Raw genomic sequence first — 20,542 nt, forward strand, 5'->3', positions numbered from 1 at the left:
CAACGTTTATATATTACTAAGGGTGAATAAATAAACATAACATTAAGGATATGAAACATCAACCATTGGGTTGTGGGTTTCAAACAAGATTTTCAAAACCAAGTTTTATGACTTTGTGTGTTTTATATGAGGGGCATTGGGGACTATTGAGGTCTATATTCTAGACAATATGTTAGTTATTTATCGGCTTCAAGGAGACAAATAACATAAAAAACTGTTGGTTTATTGAAAAATCCAAAGTTTTTTAGTCATTATAGGAAGTTCCAAAGTTTTGTTGACAATTTTATAAAAATGACACAAGAACGTGCTACATGACAACAAAGACAAAAACAGTGTAGTTGAAAGAGGACCATGATAGTAATTTTAGATTGTTTCGTTGCATTTAAATAAATGTATCCCATTGTATATAGTGATACTGGATTGTAATAGTTTCATTTAACTAGAGCCGTAAATGAATCAAACGTTCAGCGAATATTTTGTGAATCATTTGACAGGAAGTTCGTTTATTAAAAGAACGAATATGAACAAGAAATTTTGTTCGATTAGTTAAACAAACGAACATAAACAGAGCCACCGTTCGTGACTTCGTTCAATTACATTCATGTTTATTTGTGCATGTTGTTCATGAAATTTTTTTAAACATTTATTTATTTATTTTATCTAAAGATTTTATATTCTATAATTTATTACCCGTAACGTCAAATAATAAATCATATTCTCACATCATTTATGTATTTTTTGCATTTCCTTTCTCATTATTCACATTAGGGATGAGCAAATTCGGTACCGGAACCGGTACCGAAATCGGTACCGATTTGGTACTGTCAGTACCGAATCGGTACCAAAGTTTTGAGTTTCGGAACTTGTACGGTACGGTACCGGTATTTCCTGAATTTTTACCTTCAATATCGATACCGAACCGAATATTTCGGTACCAGTACCGGTACCAAGAATTTATGATTTTCTGGACCAGTATTTTCGGTACCAGTACCGGTACGATACCGATCTCATCCCTAATTCACATTGATGTATACATCGATCTCAATCTCTAGGCTCTGCCGATTTTTATTTGTGTTTGTGAACCATTCGTGAACATATTCATTTCCTTAATGAACGGACATGAACATAAAATCCCTCTCGGTAAGCGTTCGTGAACACATTATTTTCTTAACAAACGAATATGAACAAGGCCTTGTTCGTATTCGTTCGGTTCGTTTACAACCCTCGTTCCACTTTTGGAAATGTGCCACCATAATCATAACTTTCAATACAGTATATCCTGTCTCACTGAGCTTTTTATAAACGGACTTTAGCCCCGTTTGTTTTTGATAACTTCGTTGTTTGTGTGGATGCTTACGTGAAAAATGGGACTCAAGCAAGCTTTGAAGGAGGGCTGGGTGGTTGATGGTCCCGGCCGATCACCCCGGTAGGCCTAATTTATATATATATATATAGTTTGAATCATACAAATTAAATTAACGTGTTAGCTGTGAGAATTAGATAGTGTATTTATGTAATTAAATCATAGTGTAATTACCATATGATATAACTACACAATAATTACACTTTATTGTATATATAATTACATTACTTTATTCTCACAATTAGCATCTAATTTAACTTATACGTTAACTTTCTCATATTATATTTAGAAAAAAAAATATGTATACATTATATTAAAAAATAAGATGATACCCATCTAAAAAAATACATTGATTAACAAATTGGGGCCCACCTCATTTCATTTACATTTTAATCCGATCTTCATCTTAATTCTGTGTACCTTGCTGACAATAGCAAAAGTAAATAGGAACTCGTCGGCACTATCCCCTACTCTGGCAACTCCAGCTATCTTGACAACCCCTCAGCAACTCCGTATTAGTCTGACAATCGAGAGAGATAATGACCTTTGTTTGATTGATTTTAAGAAATTTACATGTTTTGATGTATACAATATGACACTTGAAGCCTTCACTTTAAGTAATAATAATTTTCTAAAATGGTAAAATTTTCTTTTAAAACCACTAATTATTATTATACATTATTTAACAATATTTAGTTAACTGCGTTGAGTACATTTAATAATAATACTTTCTATTATTTAAATAAGAAAAATTGGTTTTAAATAATCCTAACTATAACCTATTGGCAAATAACAGTCCCAACTTAACAATTGGTTGGTGGCGATCCCAACTAAAGGTGTATTTATTTATAACAGTCCGCGACTAACGGACGGTTAACTCCGTTAGTCCGATGCTTACATGGCATGCCTAGTTGTTCAAAATTTGCTTGTGTGGCAGCTTGCGTGGCAACAAGGCTTAATAATAATATAATAACCAATATCATAATCTAAATTTTTTTCTAAATAACCATCTTCATCCTTGGAGCTTTTTTTTAACCATCACCACCAAAGGTCCACAGCCTACTATCGTCGCCGGTTGCCACCCACCTCCATGACAGTCACCATCATTGCCGATCACCACCCACCTCCACCAAACCCCACCATCTCTTGCAGCACAACAACTCTCTCCCATCTTCCCTTTTTTCTCGGTCCAATATCGCCACCACTTCCTTATCCGCCATCACCTTCTCCGACGAGCCACCACCGAAAGCCTTAGTCTGCATCCGACCCAACAACGACGGTTGAAACTTTTCAAACCCTAACGCTAACTTTTATTTACCCACTCCATTGAACACACATATGGTTCGACAACAAAATTTTTAGTCAATTTCAATTCAACTCATCACCACCGTGTCGCCGTTCTTCCTAGGGTTTCAATTTCAAGTTCGAGAGATTACGAGCATAATGCTCATCGTTCAATCGTTGATAGAAACGGGTTATGAGATGAATCGAAAATCAGATCCTCTGGATCTGAAACTTTATTACCGGTGTCTTTAGGGTTAATCGAAAGCAGATAACTCGTTTTAGGGACGATTTTAGTGTGCTTGATTTTGGGGATAACTTTGGATAATTAGAAGGCCATGGAAGATGATTTTGATAAAGAAGTTGCAGCTTTGTGTTCTACAGGAGAGGGAAGAAGGGAGAGAGAGAGAGTAATAAAATCAAACTATGCCACGTAAGCCGCCACATAAGCAATTGCTTGACAAGTAGGCGTGCCATGTAAGCATTAAACTAACTGAGTTAACCATCCATTAGTCGGGGACCGTTACAAACAAATACATCTTTAGTTGGGATCGCTATCAGTCAAGTGTTAAGTTGGGACTGTTATTTGCCAATAGGGCATAGTTGGGATTGTTTAAAACCAATTTTTCTTTAAATAATAATAATAATAATAATATAATTAGTGTTTAAAACAAATTAGATAGATGGGGTTAGAATCAACTCTTATGACCCCGTTGCAAAGCGTGAGTCATCCATTAGCATTAGTGTACACACATATGTGTATAGCGTGAGTCATCCATTAGCATTAGTGTACACACATATGTGTATGTGTGTATGAATATCATGTATTAAACTCTTCAGTTTTATGTAAAATTTACTTTTTTGTCCTAATATGTAGTTTGTGTGTGTGAGGTATCCAATGACTTTGTTGTAGTGGGGAGGTAGGCCCGGCTCTGAGAAAGCAAAAAGAATTTTAGGCCGAAGGCGAAATTTTTTTTGAAACTTTAAATAAAAAGGAGTATTTTGTTATGTTTAAACAATTTAATTTTGATATGGGTTTAATTGGTTATAATTTAGGTTGTGTAAAAACTTTTATATAAAAATAGGATTAAATATGTTTCATATGAGAGTAGAACCCATAATTTTTCGGTTGGGAGTAATACTTCTTTACCACTAGACTAAACTAATGTTTATATAAAGGAGTTTAAGGATTAAACAATAAACATACATATTGTTTTAATAAAAATACATATAATTTTAAAAAAAAAATCGGACTTGGCAGAGTGTTGGGTCTGTGGCCGTCGACCACCCAGCCCCCCCTATGGGGTGGCCCTGTGGGGAGGTTTTGGGTTTAGTTTTCACATGTAATAAACTATAAGGGTTATAGGTTAAGTTAAAGGTTCTCTTACCTAAGGTTGGTTTTCTTTCTGAGGATGGTTTTCAAATTGAGATACTAGCTTCCCTTCAGGAATGTGCAAGCCGAGAGCCCAAGTTTTCTTACTCGAATAATGAATATGATTAAGTGGACAGTGACTGGTTATCATTTATCCAGTCTGCCGTTTAAAAGAATTAAAAAAAAATGAAACGAGTGAAGTTGTGGTGGACCGGTGGACGGTGCATGATTTGTGTGTAGGGGACTAGGGGAACAACTGTTATAGTATGTTTACCTTTTCGAAATCAAAGTGAGGTAATTTCACATTTATTTGCACAAAATTGCCATTTTTTATAGAAAATAAATTATAAATTTTAGTTGTTACATTTAAATTCAATTACTAATTTTACTTTTGTTTCTCATATAAATGCAATCAAGTATACTTATCCTTTTCTAATCATTTCAGGATGAATCATATGTATTTGTATTTATATTTATATTTATATTTATCTATCTAAAATATATATAAACCAAACCCCTAAAATCCTAGGTGTCGTGATGTGGTCGCCTCCCTTTTATCGAAGCCATCAGATTGCTTGATTTTTAAATGAAGTCCTCTCATTGATTTAACCCAAATTCATGGGTATGGGTCTTACCAAAACCAGATAGCTCTTAAACGGGTTATAACATCTCATTAAATTAAAAATTAATCTTACCAATTATTTGATATGAAAATCCTATAAAATATGGATATACTAAAATTTAATAAATATTTGATATGAAATCTTATAAAATAGAGATATACTAAAAATTAATATCCTTTTTTATTTAAAAAAAGATATTATTTATAATTAAAAAACAATTTTATAATAAAGAAAATAAATGGGTAATAGGTATCACCAAACCCAAATAGCTTTTAAATCAGATTATAACATAACATTTATTTGTGAAACCATTTTATCATCAAAGCTCAAGTATATTAATTATTAACTTTCTTACAATAAATAATTAAAATCCAAATATACATATATAAATATTAAAAACGAATAATATAAAATAACCCCCGTAATACGGGGGATAAAATCTAGTAATATATATAAATGAAACCCCAAAAATCCTACGTGTCACGATGTAGTCGCTCCCCCCTTTTATGGAAGCTACCAGATTGCTTGATTTTTAAATGGGGGCCTCTCATTGATTTAATCCAAATTCATTGGTATGGGTTTTACCAAAACCAGATAGCTCTTAAACAGGTTATAACATCTCATTAAATTAAAAAGTAGTCTTACCCATTATTTGATATGAAAATCCAAATTTAATATCCAATTTAAAAAGAAAATGATATTATTTATAATTAATAAACAACTTTATAGTAAAAGCCATAAGCTGGTCATGGGTCACCAAATCCAGATAGCTTTTAAACGGGTTATAAGATATCATTTATTTATGAAACAATTTCATCATCAAACCCTAAGTATATCATTAACTTTCTTACAATAAATAAAATTCATATATATATATATATATATATATATATATTAAAAACGAAAATATCATGTCGAATTTAACAATATCTAAAGTCGATAAGAATAAGCTTATGCTCTCGACTGGTTTTAGTTTAATATGATGACCATTAACATGCAATATGGGGCACATCGCATCAACTTATGATTAACCATTTATCTTATGATTAATCATCTATAAATTAATATTAAAATAAAAAATATATAAAAGTTGTGTTTTAAAAGTTGTAGCCTAGTTGTAGGAGGTTTGAGTTCTCCAATAGAGACTCAGGTTCGGATCTCATATGTATCATTTTGGGTGGATATTGTCAATGAATGATTTGAGTTAGGCATTGTGCAAATGTTGTCAGTTTGAACCCCGAGCCTGTACGGGCTTTCGTCCGACCTGTGTTACGAAAGAGAGTTATGCTCTTGTGGTGACACAACGGCTGTCACGTGGCAGCCGGCGGTATGGTTTCCCAGAGGAACGTCCAAACCAAACTCTGAAAGCCAGCATGGATCCAGTTAAGATAACATAGTCTAGCCAGAGTGGGCAACAAGGCTCTACAAAATTGAAGAGTACGATAACCTAAATACAAGAAAGTCATTGTTTAAAAAAAATAATGTTTTAAAGGACATTTTCAAAAGCAATCGATTTCATAAACTCAAGTCTTAAAAAGATGAAAAATGACTTGGTGTGTATGATTGATTGGAAGTATAGATGGAACATCACCATTACCAATTTAGCAAACTTTTGAATACTTTGGTAAAAAAAGATGTCCTCAATTTAATGATGTGAATCAGGTACTTTCGGTGGTTCTCTATTTGCCCCTAGTGCCGTAAGATAGTGTGTTGTGGAGACGAAGGTGATGTCCCCCTTTCTCCACTTGGATGCATTGGATTAGGCTGGGTTGGTCTGTAGATAATGGCGCTTCCCTTTTGTTGTTATTATGGTAGTCCTCAAAGGGGCTCTATCCTATTTTGGAACTGATGTGGAAATGACGCCCCCTTTTAACGCCCATTTGAAGACCGCAGCACTGAGCCTAAGTGGCATTTACTCTAGCATTGTATCTTTTATTTTTCCTAAATTAACACTTTTCTTTTAAGATTTTAAGTTAAGTGTTTTTAAGAAAAGAAAAAACAAAGTAAAGTATTGTATCCTTTATTGTTCTATAGTAACCACAAGAACCATAAAATTTATCTTTTGGATGTTTTATAAGTTTTCTTTAAATTATGTTGTTTTTTAAGTTTTTTTTTTTTTGTTTTTAAAGAAAATACCATTGGTGATTTTTTTTTATGATTATCAAAATAGTGCATTGATTTAATTTACATTGAAATAGAACGGAAGCCGACAATAAGCTGCACCACTAGCAACAAGCTGTATAGTTAGCTTCTTCTTTCAATCATAATTAACTAAAAGTCCAGTCGAGTTTGAAGCATGCTTGTGAACAGGATGTGGAAAAGAGAAATACATGTAGTGTTTTCTTTTGACAATAAATTAATACTCAATTGAAATTAATTAAAATAAAATAAAGCACACTTGACAATGAATAATAAGTTTGAATTCCCAAGAATTCAGAAAGAAACCTACGTGTAGTGTAGATTCTTTGATTTGAATATATTAATTTGTGTTGACTTTGAATAAAGTACAAAACCCCTTAAAAGAAACAAAAAAAAAAGTCAATTTTTACAACGCCTAAAGGATTGCTAAAGGTCACACTCTCAATTTAGGATTACGAAACTACAATTTCATTTTGTATTTGGAAAAAAATACCACACTGGCCGAGTGGTCGGTGTTTTCATTTACAGTATATTATTTATTACGGTGATCCGGTTTTTAAATCCTCACCAAAGGACACGAAAAGTGAAATCACCCGACTATAAGATGATTGTTTCCATCTGAGACTGTTTGTTATGGGGCTTCAACCAGCGCGCTAACGGGGATGATGCTGCCAGCATAGTCACGAACACCGCAGCGCGAGCGAAGGGGCTTCAGTTGGCTAGCGGCACAATTTTGGAACGTTGGAGCATTGGATTTTGTGTGTTGGTCAAAGTGACCGTTAATAAATAAAAAAACAATTCAAACTATATTCTACAAGTACCAATTACTTCTCAATATTTACTCACTCCCCCCCCCCCCCAACATATTTATAAAAGTGCCCCTTTTCTTCTCAATTTTATAAACATATGTTTATACTCCTTACTCTAAAACATTAACAAAACGTGGAATGAAATTAATTTACCTCACCCGATTCTTCCAAATAAGACATCTTAGTTTTCAAGCAGGTAAGATAGCTGATAACTAATTGGTTGAGCCGTCTCAAAGGAGAAACATGCTAACGAGCAACCACCTCATGATTGTTATCGAGTGGGAGCTAACGAAACTTTGGTACATCACTATTTTAGTCCCGATCCCGTTTATGTTAAATAACAATTTAGGCGACGTTTTTGAATGAGAAGACAATTATTTATGCGTTTTAGCAAATGATTTGTTGGAACGATATCAGTTTTTTCAACAAAGAGAATATACTAGAGGTAGACCCGAGTTCACCACTATGTAAAAATGTACAGTTGCTCTTCGACAACTAGCGTATGCAATTTCGTCATATGCAATGGATGAACATCTAGAAATGTCTGGAAAAAAAGAGTGCGCGATTCACTTTTTTTTTTTGCCATGGTGTGTGCGTATACTTAAGTTATATATATTTTTTAATTTTGAGTGTATACTTGACAAGATTTATATAATATTCTTATCAAAACGTATTCATAGAGATTATATCGATTTACTCACGAATATATTTTCGTAAACCAACATTGTATGATATCAAACACATATATGAGGTGCATGATGAAAACATGGTTTCCCTAGAATGCTCGAAAGTCTCGACTGTACGCTTGTTGGATGGGTTATGTGTCCTACGGCTTGCCAAGGTCAATTTGTAACATCCGAAAATTATAATAAATAACAATAAAATATTATTATTTTATGTTAGAGAAAAACTATTTATTTTTGAATAAATAATTAACTAATAAAGGGTGGGACTAGCGTCCATAGGCTTAGGGTATTTAAACCTCTTAAACCTTCCCTAAACCCTAGATCTTACGTTTTCCTCATTTACCAACACACTCAAAACACACACCTCTTAAATCCAAGAATTTTGCAAGAGCAAATCCTACACATTTCAAAGAAAGGCGTTTAAGATTTATAGTCGCTTCTAGATACATTTTAAAATACAAGCCCGTTCATTTAAAGTCGGCTCGTTTAGTATTTTCTTAGATCTAGCTAAAACGGGTTACACGAACCAATAAACGATCAAACCTTGTTCTAAAACTAGTTAGATGATAATAATAATAATAATAATAATAATAATAATAATAATAATAATAAACAACGTTTAACAAGAAAGAAAAAGATAAGAAAAAAAAGAAAGGAAATCTGAAATTTAAATAAGAGTTTTGAGGTGCAGCAGCAAGTTTATATATAAATATGTTAACTGAAACACTAAGTGTAGCATCTCGGATTTTTAAATAAGGAATGCAATCAGATCTTTCGTATTAATAAAATAATGCATCTATTAGTATTTAACTTTGTTATGCTTATTTTATATCCTCGTAACTTTCAAACTCGTCAAACAATGCTTAAGATTCTTTAAAATCACTTAAAATGGTTAAAAATGGTATTTTATAAACTTCAGGGAGCAAACTGGTCCATTTTGAAACTTATTGAAAAATCTTCCACGCCGCGCCACACGAGGAGGCCCCCCCTATGCTGGTTGCGTGATGCCTAGAGCCCCTTTCTGCAGCTGGTTAGTTTTAGTTCATTTTTAATGCCAAATCGAGTTATTTTTAGCCTAAATCGCGTGTACTAAGCTACAAGAAAACCCTATTGCCCCCGTTTCATGTCCATATTCATTCTGTCTTTTGTAAAAACGAATTTTATGTTTTATATGAGTTGATTTCGTCATCAAACGAATATTCTATTACCTAAACGAGTTAATTACCTAATAAACGAATTTAAGCATTTAATATTTGAACCAACTATCCTCAAAACCCTAATTCCTATTGCAAAACTCATCCAACATCTCTAAACCTCGTCACCTTGGTCTTCCCTATTGATTTCTCCAAGTTTTCAAGCTTTTCAAGATAGTTGACTTTTCAAAGTTCAAGTTTTAATCGTTTGACTTGTGTTCTAGCTATATCTACATGTAACTTATGTAAACGAAAAACCTTTGTTGCATCATAGCACATCAAAGCCCTCTATCAATTTCATGAATCAGAAGGGTTTTGATGGTCAATTGTAAACCGACCCGTTTAGGGTTCTTAACGACTAAAAAACCAGTATGTTCTCAATTAAACCCTCTTCTGGTCAAAATTAGCTTTTGATCCAAAACAGTTTTAGGCTTGTTATTAAATTTCACATCTAAGAGTGTTGGACCCTACCTTTCAGTTCTAATCCAACTCTGTTCGTTTAAAACACATGGTTAACTTGTTTTAATCATATCTTTTAAACCGTAAAGCCGTTGGCGTGATTTCAGTGGCTAAATGTTTGATTTTATTAATATTATTTGTTGTAAAATTTATAGGATTTTCGGTAGAGTTTGGATTAGCAGCTGTTTTATTATTAATTTATTATCTCTCGATCGCTTAAATTGATAAGGTGAGTTAATCACTACCCCTTTTTTCATTTTTCACTATAGGGGCAGTAGGCGTACCAAAACTCACTTATTTACATCAAACCTCAATTTAACTCACAAATCATGTATTTTGTGTTGTATGTAAGTTGATTGTTATGTGCAATGTGTATTATTTGTTTATTTTATCTCTTCAGAGAGGTCCATCATAGTTTATCTCATTAAGTATGATCATACGCCGTCTTAGTAGCCAAAGCCCAATTCGTGAGGTAATGATCAGCCGACACCATTATATGTATTTATTTCGTCTTAGTAACCAAAGCTCGATTCGCTAGGCAACGGTCAAACGACACCTACTTGTTACATCAATTGTATTACTCATATTAACGCATATGGCTTGTTTGTTTTATTATTTGTATATATCAAATTGGTGGTTATCTTAGTCAACATATTGTTGACAAACTATATTATTTTTACGCATATTGCAGGTGCTTATATTGGATGATTGAAAGTTGATGAAGACATTTAGTTATCAGACTTTATGTTATTAAATAAAAAGACAATATTGAATTAGTTCTTTTGAGATGTTTGTTTAGGAATAATTGTTTGTTTTGGGATGATTTTGTCTTTGATATGAAGCATTGTTTACTTGGTTGAAATTAAATAAATAAATTAGATGTTATCATTTAAATTTTGCATGATAATGTATTGTGAGCTGTGAACCAACGGTTCGCACCTCGGCATTTCCGCCGTAGCTTGGGGTGTGATAAATTGGTATCAAAGACGAAGGCTAGAAGATAGGTTATTAGAAAAGTCCTAGTATCATGCTTAGGACCCTATATGTGCTTATTTGACTGCCTTATGTTTTCTATTTTTTTGAGTGTTTGCAGCTTACTAACTATTTATTTATCTTTATTATTTAATCATGTACATGCACACACAAACTCCGAGGCTACGCCTCATTCTCAAAATATTTTCCTAATAAATTAGTAGGATGTTTTTAGTTATGGGAAATTCCTTAAGAATTCCCTCGATTTTAATTTTACTCTTTCTCCTTAAGGCAAAGGAGTATGACGAGTTCTTGTAGTAACTAAAAGGGGAAGAATACTATGAATTGGGCGTTGCCAAAATGATTCCGAGAATCAAAGGAAATATGTGTAACAACTCGGGTTTTCCACATACGACCTTATACTTATTACCCGACCCGTTTTATGTTCGGAAATTTATCATTAAAAATGACACGTTTATTGAGGAAGTTCTATACGAATTATATTTATTTATTATATTTATTTAATATATATTAAACTTTGAATGATATACATTTTTAACCCAAGTTTTAACCTGTATTTATTCCACCTCAAAGCTTCAGGGACTAAACTGCAATTTTCTTTATAACCCATTAACCCAGAAGCCATGACCCGTACCCGTTAACCCACCACTAGTGACCCGTTTATCTTACTTGAGCCACAATTTTCGTCGTAAACATGGAATTGAATCATGGTTGAGATTTCTATTACCATTAACGGCCTAACCGTCATACCTAATTAGGAAATCAGATCAAATATTATGCGAATTGATTTATGAACAAACCGACTAAACCTAAAAATCAATTATATATCCTGAGTTGATAATAATACAATTCATCGCGTCTGCACGTCTATAACCTCAGCGCCTACTGAAGCCCCTTACTAATTGGATTATCATCGTTTCTCTATTGCCTCGTCTGTCATCGTTGTCCGTCGGCCCTGTTGAATCAATTTAACCCGTGTATTAACAACGATTCAGGTAATTAAAGCATACATCTGGTTCTTCTAACATCGTATAATCTTAACCCTAACGTTAATTGAATTAACACTGAACAGATTGATCGAATTGATAATTAGGGTTTATGTTTCAAAACTGGTTCTGTTTATTATCTGTATATATAGTTTCGTTTACGAACTTTAAACAATTGACACACCAGCGCAGCCGGCTGGTGTGTGTGTGTTCAAGCCATAGGCTGGCCAAAGGTTGCGGGTTCGAGTCGGGCCAGCCCTATTTTTGGTATTCTTTTTATCTAAAGGTTTTAACTTGTTTTAATTATATAAATATATTATAATTAATATTAAATATTAAATAAGCAATATTTATTCAAACCGACGTCATAAAAGTTAACGGTTTCGTGTCAACTAGGTTCGTTACAAGTTTTCGTGTGTGTATTATTATCAATAAATCATCCCTATTTTATTAAAAAAAAACCTGACACAAAAATTGAGGTTTCTTGTTGTTAAAATAGCTTTATAAAAATTTCTCATGTTTATTATGTGTGTGTGTGTATATATATATATGCGTATATGAATATTATTATTCGTTTTAAAAAAAGTTATAATAAACATATTAAACATGTTATATAAATTTTATGATGATTATATTTTTGAACGTGTATTGTTATAGTATATCTCAACCCAGATTTATTTAAACTAATTATTCGTAGATTCGATTATATAATAAATAATGATCCTTATAATTAAGTAATAACTAAATAATGATCAGTCGTTCAATCCATAACATACCAATCATAATTGTAACTCAAATCACATCGAAATCTTAAATTTGTTATATATATTATATCATTATAATTCACTCGTAATATCATTTAATTAGGATCCTTGTCGGTAATTCTCGAAGAGCGTGATTATCGTTTTTGTCGTACTCATTCCCGTTTGTCTTATTCGATCAGGTGAGTTTGATCATTCCCCTTTTTATATACTGTTTTCAAACGTTTTGGGGGGCATATGCGTACTTATTCATATTTTCTATCATATATATATCTCAAATAATCGCAAACATGATCATTGTGTGTTGTATCAATTAAATGTTATTTGCTAATTATTACTTGTTTAAGTGTGTTTGTATTCTATCAAGTCTTGGATTCTCATTAGTATGATCATACGACCATCTTAGTAACCGGAGCCCGATTCGCTTGGCGAATGTAAACCGACAATCTCAGTCATTGTAATCAATGCCCGATTCGCTTGGCAACGATTCATTGGCACACTATCAAGTCTTTGGTTGTGATTTGGTTATATGCATGTTTTGTTATGATTTGATTGATTACTATCACATGGTTGGTTTACACATTTATCGCTTATTATTTATCACTTATCTATCATATATCATATATATTATTTGTTGTGTCAAAATTGGTGATCATCTCACTCAACATGTTTGTTAACAAAACTCCATTTTTTACGCATATGCAGGTTGCCTGAGTTGAAGGATGGATACTTAGAAAGACCTTAGGATTATAATGAAGACATACATGGATTTAGACTTGTATTTATTTATTTGAATTGTTTGGTTGTATTTGATTATTGTGTGTATTATTTGAACAAAATAATTAATTAGATATTGACATTTATATTTATGATAGCATCTTCGAGCTGTGAGCAATCGGATCACGCCCCGGCATTTCCGCCTTAGGTTGAGGTGTGACAATATGCTATTCCTTTCCTGGAGGATCTCGAACATAGCATTTGAAGTTATAGGCGAAAGCGGAACATAAGTCATACCATCCGGAACCTTAAGTGATCAACGTAACCAATGTGACGGTTACCTTCCGTAAATTATCAAACCGTATTCATAATGGTTTCGTGTCTAAATTGGAAATTCCAAATTATTTAATTATTATTATTTTAAGATGTTTAGTTGGGTGAAAAACCCATGCAAGCCATGAACATTCCAATTATCCATTTTCTCAACCCGTTTTACTTATGATGTTTTTGTTAGAGCATTATCATCTGTGGTGATTCAAGAGATATTTCAACTACCCATAATTCATTTCATTAATTCGTATTTTGTTGAACCAATTAAAATGCCATGAAACGCTTATGGACGGTTCAACACCATTATATTGATGATTCGTTATTTAGTTGGGACAACAAAATGCCATGGAACGCTTATGTGAAGTCTAACTTACAAGTTTATTTTCATATTTAGTGTCCAGGCTAGATATCAGATGAAGCAGAAGCTTGAATCACAATAGGCTAGATAACTTCAGCTGGGGTTCTATTCAGTGTCCAGTCAATACCAGATAAAGCAGAAGCTTCAACCACAACACACGACCTAATTTAAGAGTATTTTTTACGTTATTAAAGTAATTAATAGGTAAAAACGGATAAGTGGGTGTGCTCTTTTATTTGTTCAGTATATTAAGGTACAAAACACCTTTTTAAAACATAACGTTTTCCTTCAAATACATGACTAATTATCTCACATATTAACTTTTTTAGAATGATAACTTTTTTTTTAAATTTCAAGAGTTTCGTTGCACCACTCTAGTCAGACTATATATTTAATATTTTTTTTCACAATTAAAATATTTATATAATTACTTTCATGGATTGTTCTATGGCAATTCATATTATAAACTGTGGTTCTATTTTCTTAAATGTTTGATTCTTAGCAACTAGCACTATTAACCTGTAAAAAATTTATCAAAATTGTGAAATTACTATTTTAACCCTTTATTAACAAAAAGTAAAAATTTTAAACATCACCCCGTGTTGGTGTGATAACCAGCCATCTTAAATGAAAACGGTTCAAGAGTACTCAATCAGACATTTTATGTAAGAGAGATCATTCTGACCAGAGTTTAACAGCACCAACAATAATAACTTTTCTAATTAAAGAGAGTTTGAAAACCAATTTATATTATATCATTAAAAAAAATCAATATTAATTTTGAAACTTAATTATCTCACGTCTATCATAGACGTGGGACTAAACGTACGCCATATATATGCTGAATGTATTGTCTATAAGTAAAGTAGATTATTGATGTGACGTATAGAATAAAGAAAGAAACTACATTCAATAAAAACAATTAGGGGTGAGCGTAAACCGCCTAAAACACGCAATACCCGTGATAACCAAACTGATCGGACCTGATTATACTACAATATGATTGGCTCATTGGTCTTGAGAATACAATTAACGTCGTCTGGGTCAGGTATAGCGGGTAAAACTCGTTTGTCCCTATAAAGGTGCGCATAAACCGGATAAGACCCGCAAGACCTGAACCAATTAACCTGGTTATTTACAATAGCGTTGGTTTTCGGTCCTGAGAGTATCATTAACAGGATCCGGTTCCGGATCAAGTATTGCGGATAAGACCTGTGTGCTCTCCCTAAAAAAGAACATAAAAGAGTATGTTTAGCGCAACTATGCAGAAACAGAGATTACAAGATAATTTTTTATTGAAGTAGTTGCTAGTTAGAGTATAAATCGGCCCAATGCTTAAACTTGAAGTTGAACCCATGAAACTTAATTTAACATATCATCTTGGGCTTCGAAATTTGTGTTTTAATCTGGGAACATAATTTAACAACTTTGAATATAGAATTTAGCAAATTTGAGCCCAAGATATCACTCCGATTAAGATGCACGAAATTTTTTTTTTTTTTTACCTTTAATTTTTATTTTTTTTTGTGTTTTTAAAACTGCAAATCTAAACCCACTTACGAATTATTATACCTTTTTTTGGACAATGGCAGGGCTTAAGCCCTTACTCATTAAAAAAATAAAGTCTTATCTAACATTTTGATACCACTAGAATAAAAACCTATTGATCTATAAGAGTAATAATAACAATATTAATGATTATAATTGTATACACAAATGATGAATTAATCAATAATCCATTTGAGACCGTTTATAATAATAAGTGCACACACAAATACAAATGGGGAAAGGTCCAGTTTTCTTTTCAAAAACCCCTTAATTTCAAACCCTAATTTAAAAATTCTTTCAGAGTGATTGATTGTTGATTTGATGATGGACATGGAGCAAAGGCAAGAAGAAATCATCCAGCAGTTGGTCAGTGAAGCTTCCAATTCCAATTCCAATGCTGCTTCATCTCTCGCTACCCTCATCGCTCACGCCACTTCCCATCCTTCACTCTTCGCCTTCTCCGAGATTCTTTCCCTTCCTAACCTTATTCAGGTACCATTGAATATTATACTTATTTACTTTTTGATGTTATGATGATTTACCTGCTTCTTATCTTTCTGTTAGCCTGTGTTAGTGGTAATTTGTTATAGTAATAAGTTGCTTCAATGCACCACCATTTGAGGGCAAATGAGTAACTTACACACTTACACAAATAAGCTAAAAAACCATCTTCATATTCCAATAAGCTATTCGCTTATATAAGCTTAAAAAGCTACACCAAACACCAAGTTAAGCGTATTTTGTAAAAAAAAGCTAGGCCAAACACCCCCGAACAGGTTGGTGAAAATAAGTAATCCCAAACGCCCTCGTAATGTATGGTAAGACATTATTGTATTGGATCTTATATCTATTAATCTATTATAGTATGTGAAGAGACGTAAACTAGATGTATCTTGTGCTTGATGTGGGATTACGGTACGCGTGTGATGATGAAGCAAACCTTTCTTGATGTTTTGAAACCAGACAAAGATTGGATTGGATATACTTATGTTAACGATGAATAATCTGATTCAATGCATTTTTAAGCCTTACTAGCCTCTGTTTTTGGTGTATGTGGATGCCTGAATCGACAATAGTCTGTGACGTCATATACCGGCTTACTCTCTGTAGGGCGTACTTATTTACATTGGTGATTGTGTTGTTTCTATATTATGTTGTAGTTTGATTATAGATTGAAGCTACATTTGCATGTTTTCTGTTTTACCTTGTCTGAAATTTGTTGTCTTTCTTAATCTTCTACCATTACCCCTGTTCTGTGCACTAGCTGCTTAAGTTTCTACTATGAATTTATTATTCTCGTATTGAGGTGTATGCATTTTGCTATCACCAGTTTCTTTTAGGCTGATTGGTGCAACTATCATGACATTCTTTTATTTCTCATGTTGGATCTTATGCAGCTTCAAGGCACAGAACATTCAGTTTACCTTGATTTGCTTCGGATGTTTGCTCATGGTACTTGGTGTGAATATAAGAGTAGGTTTCTCAGCTTTAATTGACTTTTGTTCTTTGAAATTTTTTTGATCAATTATTTAGCATGGTATGCGATATAGATGTGGAACTTTACATCCACTTACACTTTCTTGGTATTAATACACTTTTTCTCTCTTGAGTGGCCAATGAGCAAGTACAAAACCCTCAACTCCTCATGTATATGAGCATATGTCACATGCAAAACACAATTATGCATTTGCTTATACTATGAGGAATTGTGTATTTCAGGGTCCTTCCTATCGAGGCTGCATTGTTAGACCATCATGGCTTCATTGTTGCTTTTAATGTTTCTTATGTATGAGATTCACTAGAATCACTCATGATGCTTTATTTTGATTTTCTAGGAAATGCTAGTGATCTTCCACCATTGACGCCCGATCAGGCTCGCAAGTTAAAGCAACTCACTGTCCTCACACTAGCTGAGGCAAACAAGGTAAAAGTATTCCTTTTTGTAATTAGTCTTCTATCAATAGCTGTAGTGAGCTCACGAGTTTGGAACAATGTAATCAGATTAATAATTAATTGCTGTATTTGAGATTCACACTAGTGCAACTTTTGTGTTAAGTATTGAAATATATGAGTGGTATTATTCTCTTTGTGGATTTTAGCATCTTAGTGTATCCGTTTGACTACTATGACCAAAATGGTTTTATCTTTAAGTTTCCAATTTTCTAATGCTAAGTAGTTTTTTTATGCCTTATTGCACTTGGTTTTTGACTTGCTGGTTTATGTGGTCCTTTCAGATACTCCCATATGATGTGCTGATGGAAGAATTGGATGTTATAAACGTCCGTGAGCTTGAAGACTTCCTGATAAATGAGTGCATGTATGTGGTAGGTACTTCCCATGATTTAATCACATGTCTCAGTTTGTACATTGCTACTTGAGTGAATAACTTGTGAGCGGTATTATTAAGCTCATTATATCTTGCTTGCATCCGCTATTATGTTTTCTTTTTCATCTTGATAGGGTATCGTTAGGGGCAAATTGGATCAGCTGCGAAGATGTTTCCAGGTGTAAAATTGTATCTTGGTTATCTCTCTGCAAGTTTATGCGTGGGCATGATTGTTTTCTTTCATGTATGTTTTTTAATATTTGTTACCATCATAGGTGCAATTTGCAGCCGGGAGAGATTTAAGGCCTGGACAACTTGCGAGTATGATACATACATTATCAAGCTGGTAACCTTGGCTTATTCATCTTTTCTGACTGTTATTTGTGCATTTGGTTCTCACTTTATAATATTACTTTATTTTGACACGTTTTGGGCATTTCGTAGGTTAAGTACGTCAGATAATTTACTCATCAAAATTCAAGATAAGATAAAATGGGCTGACACCACGAATGAGCTGGACTAGAAGCATAAAAAAGAAGCCAAAGAGAGGATGGAAGAAGCAAAAAAGATGCTCTCCCTCAAAGTCAGCTAGCTGTATTTATATTTTAAGAACAATCACAATTCACAAACTATATGAAACATATTTTTCAATAAAAAAGAACTCTTGAAATGTTTCATTGCAACTTAGTTGTGTGTTGTAGTTTTGTTAGCTTTCTTTGTCGATGCATGTTACTTACTTTGTGGCAGAAGTCACAAACTATGAGCAGGCAGACATTGACTTTCGGGGCCATGAGGAGATGTACCCCGAACCTGGTGGAGTGATGGATTATGATGAAGACCGAGTCCGACCAAAGAGGTATAGTAAATGTGTTACTTTCATTTAATTCCAGGTATCAATCTTTTGAAACAGTTGTATGTGGTTATTAATATTTTTTACACAGGAGACGACACCCGCTGGGTTAAAGAGGACTAGAGAATCGTGACGGGGATTGTTGCACAGGCTAGCTAGATTTCTCAATGACATTACAAGACATATTCCACTTGATTTTCCAGAGGCATCATTTGTCTTTTGAACCTGTGAACATTTGGAGTTGATATAACTATGAATTCGAATTTTGACAAATCATTCCTCTGATGGTTTTTCAGACCTTTTGGAATGTCTTTGGCGCGATCTATGATTAAATTCTCCTTGTTATTCATATGTTTTGTTGCTTAGAAAAGTTGATTGTCGTGTAAATGATCGTGGCACTCGTCAATCGTCATCTTGTTATTTCATCTTGAAATTTTAGTGTCTATGATTTTAATCATGAGCGCAGGCGCAATTATAGTCCATATTGTTTGGCATAAAACACTAAAACCAGTAGTACTACTTATAGCAGAGCTATTAATAGGATTTAAAGTTAGTGATTAGGATAAACGTCAGCATTACCGCTCATTTCAAAATGAAACTTGACATTGATAAAGTTAACAGTGTCTAGTTTTAACATAAAAACAATTTGGAAAATTGGATTTTAATAATCCTAACTTTCTGTTATTGGCCGATAATTTTCCTAACTTTGTTTATACCCACCAGTGGTCCCAAATTTAAAAAGTTGGTCTCAATGGTCCCCCGATAAGAAAAACCTAACGGCGTTAATTTTTTTTCGAATTTCAAACTGATTTTTTAGGGTTTTTGATCAGAAGAATGATACGAGTTGATTGATGTAAAACTTAGTTTGAAACGATACTCCAAACAACTTAATTTTTGTTAATTTTAAATTCAAACACCCGATTTGAAGCACTAATCAAACCATTTGAGCATCATTTCGAGCTAAGTTTTACGTTAATCGACTCGTATCCTCTTTCCGATCAAAAGGCCTAATAAATTAGTTTGAAATTTGGAAAAAACTTAACGCGTTAGGTTTTTTTTAACTGGGGACCATTGATAGTCAACTTTCTTAAATTTGGGACCACTGGTGAGAATAAACAAAGTTGGGATTATTATTAGCTAACAACAGAAAGTTTAATCCAATTTTACGAACAATTTTAAAGAAAATGAATATTAGAATAAGAGAGTATCAATTCTATTATTGTGAATGGTACAATTCTAATAATTCTTGTGATATCCAGTTATTTTAACACCATACCAAAACAAACTATTTCGTAGGCATGTAACTAAGAAAAATGTAAACAAACTATTTCGTAGGCATGTAACTAAGAAAAATGTAACTTATTCATCTAAGTAGCCCTCTTATCACCAAACAACCTTCTCCGTTGTGATCGCGGTGGCGTAGCTAGACGAAGGCGGTGCCACCACATCGATTTGGCAGTTCCACAGCGACTGAACATCACCAGCACCCTGACCCTCCTCCGTCGTGAAAAGTGGCTGCTTCTCAGCGATGTTTCCCCCAAAAATACTCTCAAATATCGACGTGTCAACATTGATTACCGAAGGTGAATCACCAGTGTTTGTCGCCTCCTCTGATTTACCGGTGGTGGTTGGTGGCGGCTCAACCATATTCTCCAGCAAGACATCCCATGGAAAGTCATCAGCAGCCTCTACACTAGTGGTTGAAGGAGGAGCCGCCATGTTTTCATCTAAAATTTGCTCAAAGATGG

At 33.4% G+C, this 20,542-nt stretch overlaps 1 pseudogene across 1 annotated transcript; it reads left to right on the forward strand.

Moving 5' to 3' along the window:
- Window positions 1–15,939: 15,939 nt before the first annotated feature.
- LOC143549085 (COP9 signalosome complex subunit 7-like) lies at window positions 15,940–18,999 on the forward strand (annotated as a pseudogene). The gene is made up of 9 exons (XR_013138077.1): window positions 15,940–16,110; window positions 17,016–17,091; window positions 17,454–17,542; window positions 17,853–17,942; window positions 18,079–18,123; window positions 18,220–18,290; window positions 18,389–18,527; window positions 18,655–18,800; window positions 18,886–18,999. The product of XR_013138077.1 is annotated as a COP9 signalosome complex subunit 7-like (transcript).
- Window positions 19,000–20,542: the final 1,543 nt, after the last annotated feature.

The sequence above is a fragment of the Bidens hawaiensis genome, unplaced genomic scaffold (genome assembly GCF_021521415.1).
Source record: "Bidens hawaiensis isolate Kalapana, Puna unplaced genomic scaffold, B.hawaiensis_p1.1 tig00015443_1, whole genome shotgun sequence".
Classification (NCBI taxonomy): Eukaryota; Viridiplantae; Streptophyta; class Magnoliopsida; order Asterales; family Asteraceae; genus Bidens; species Bidens hawaiensis.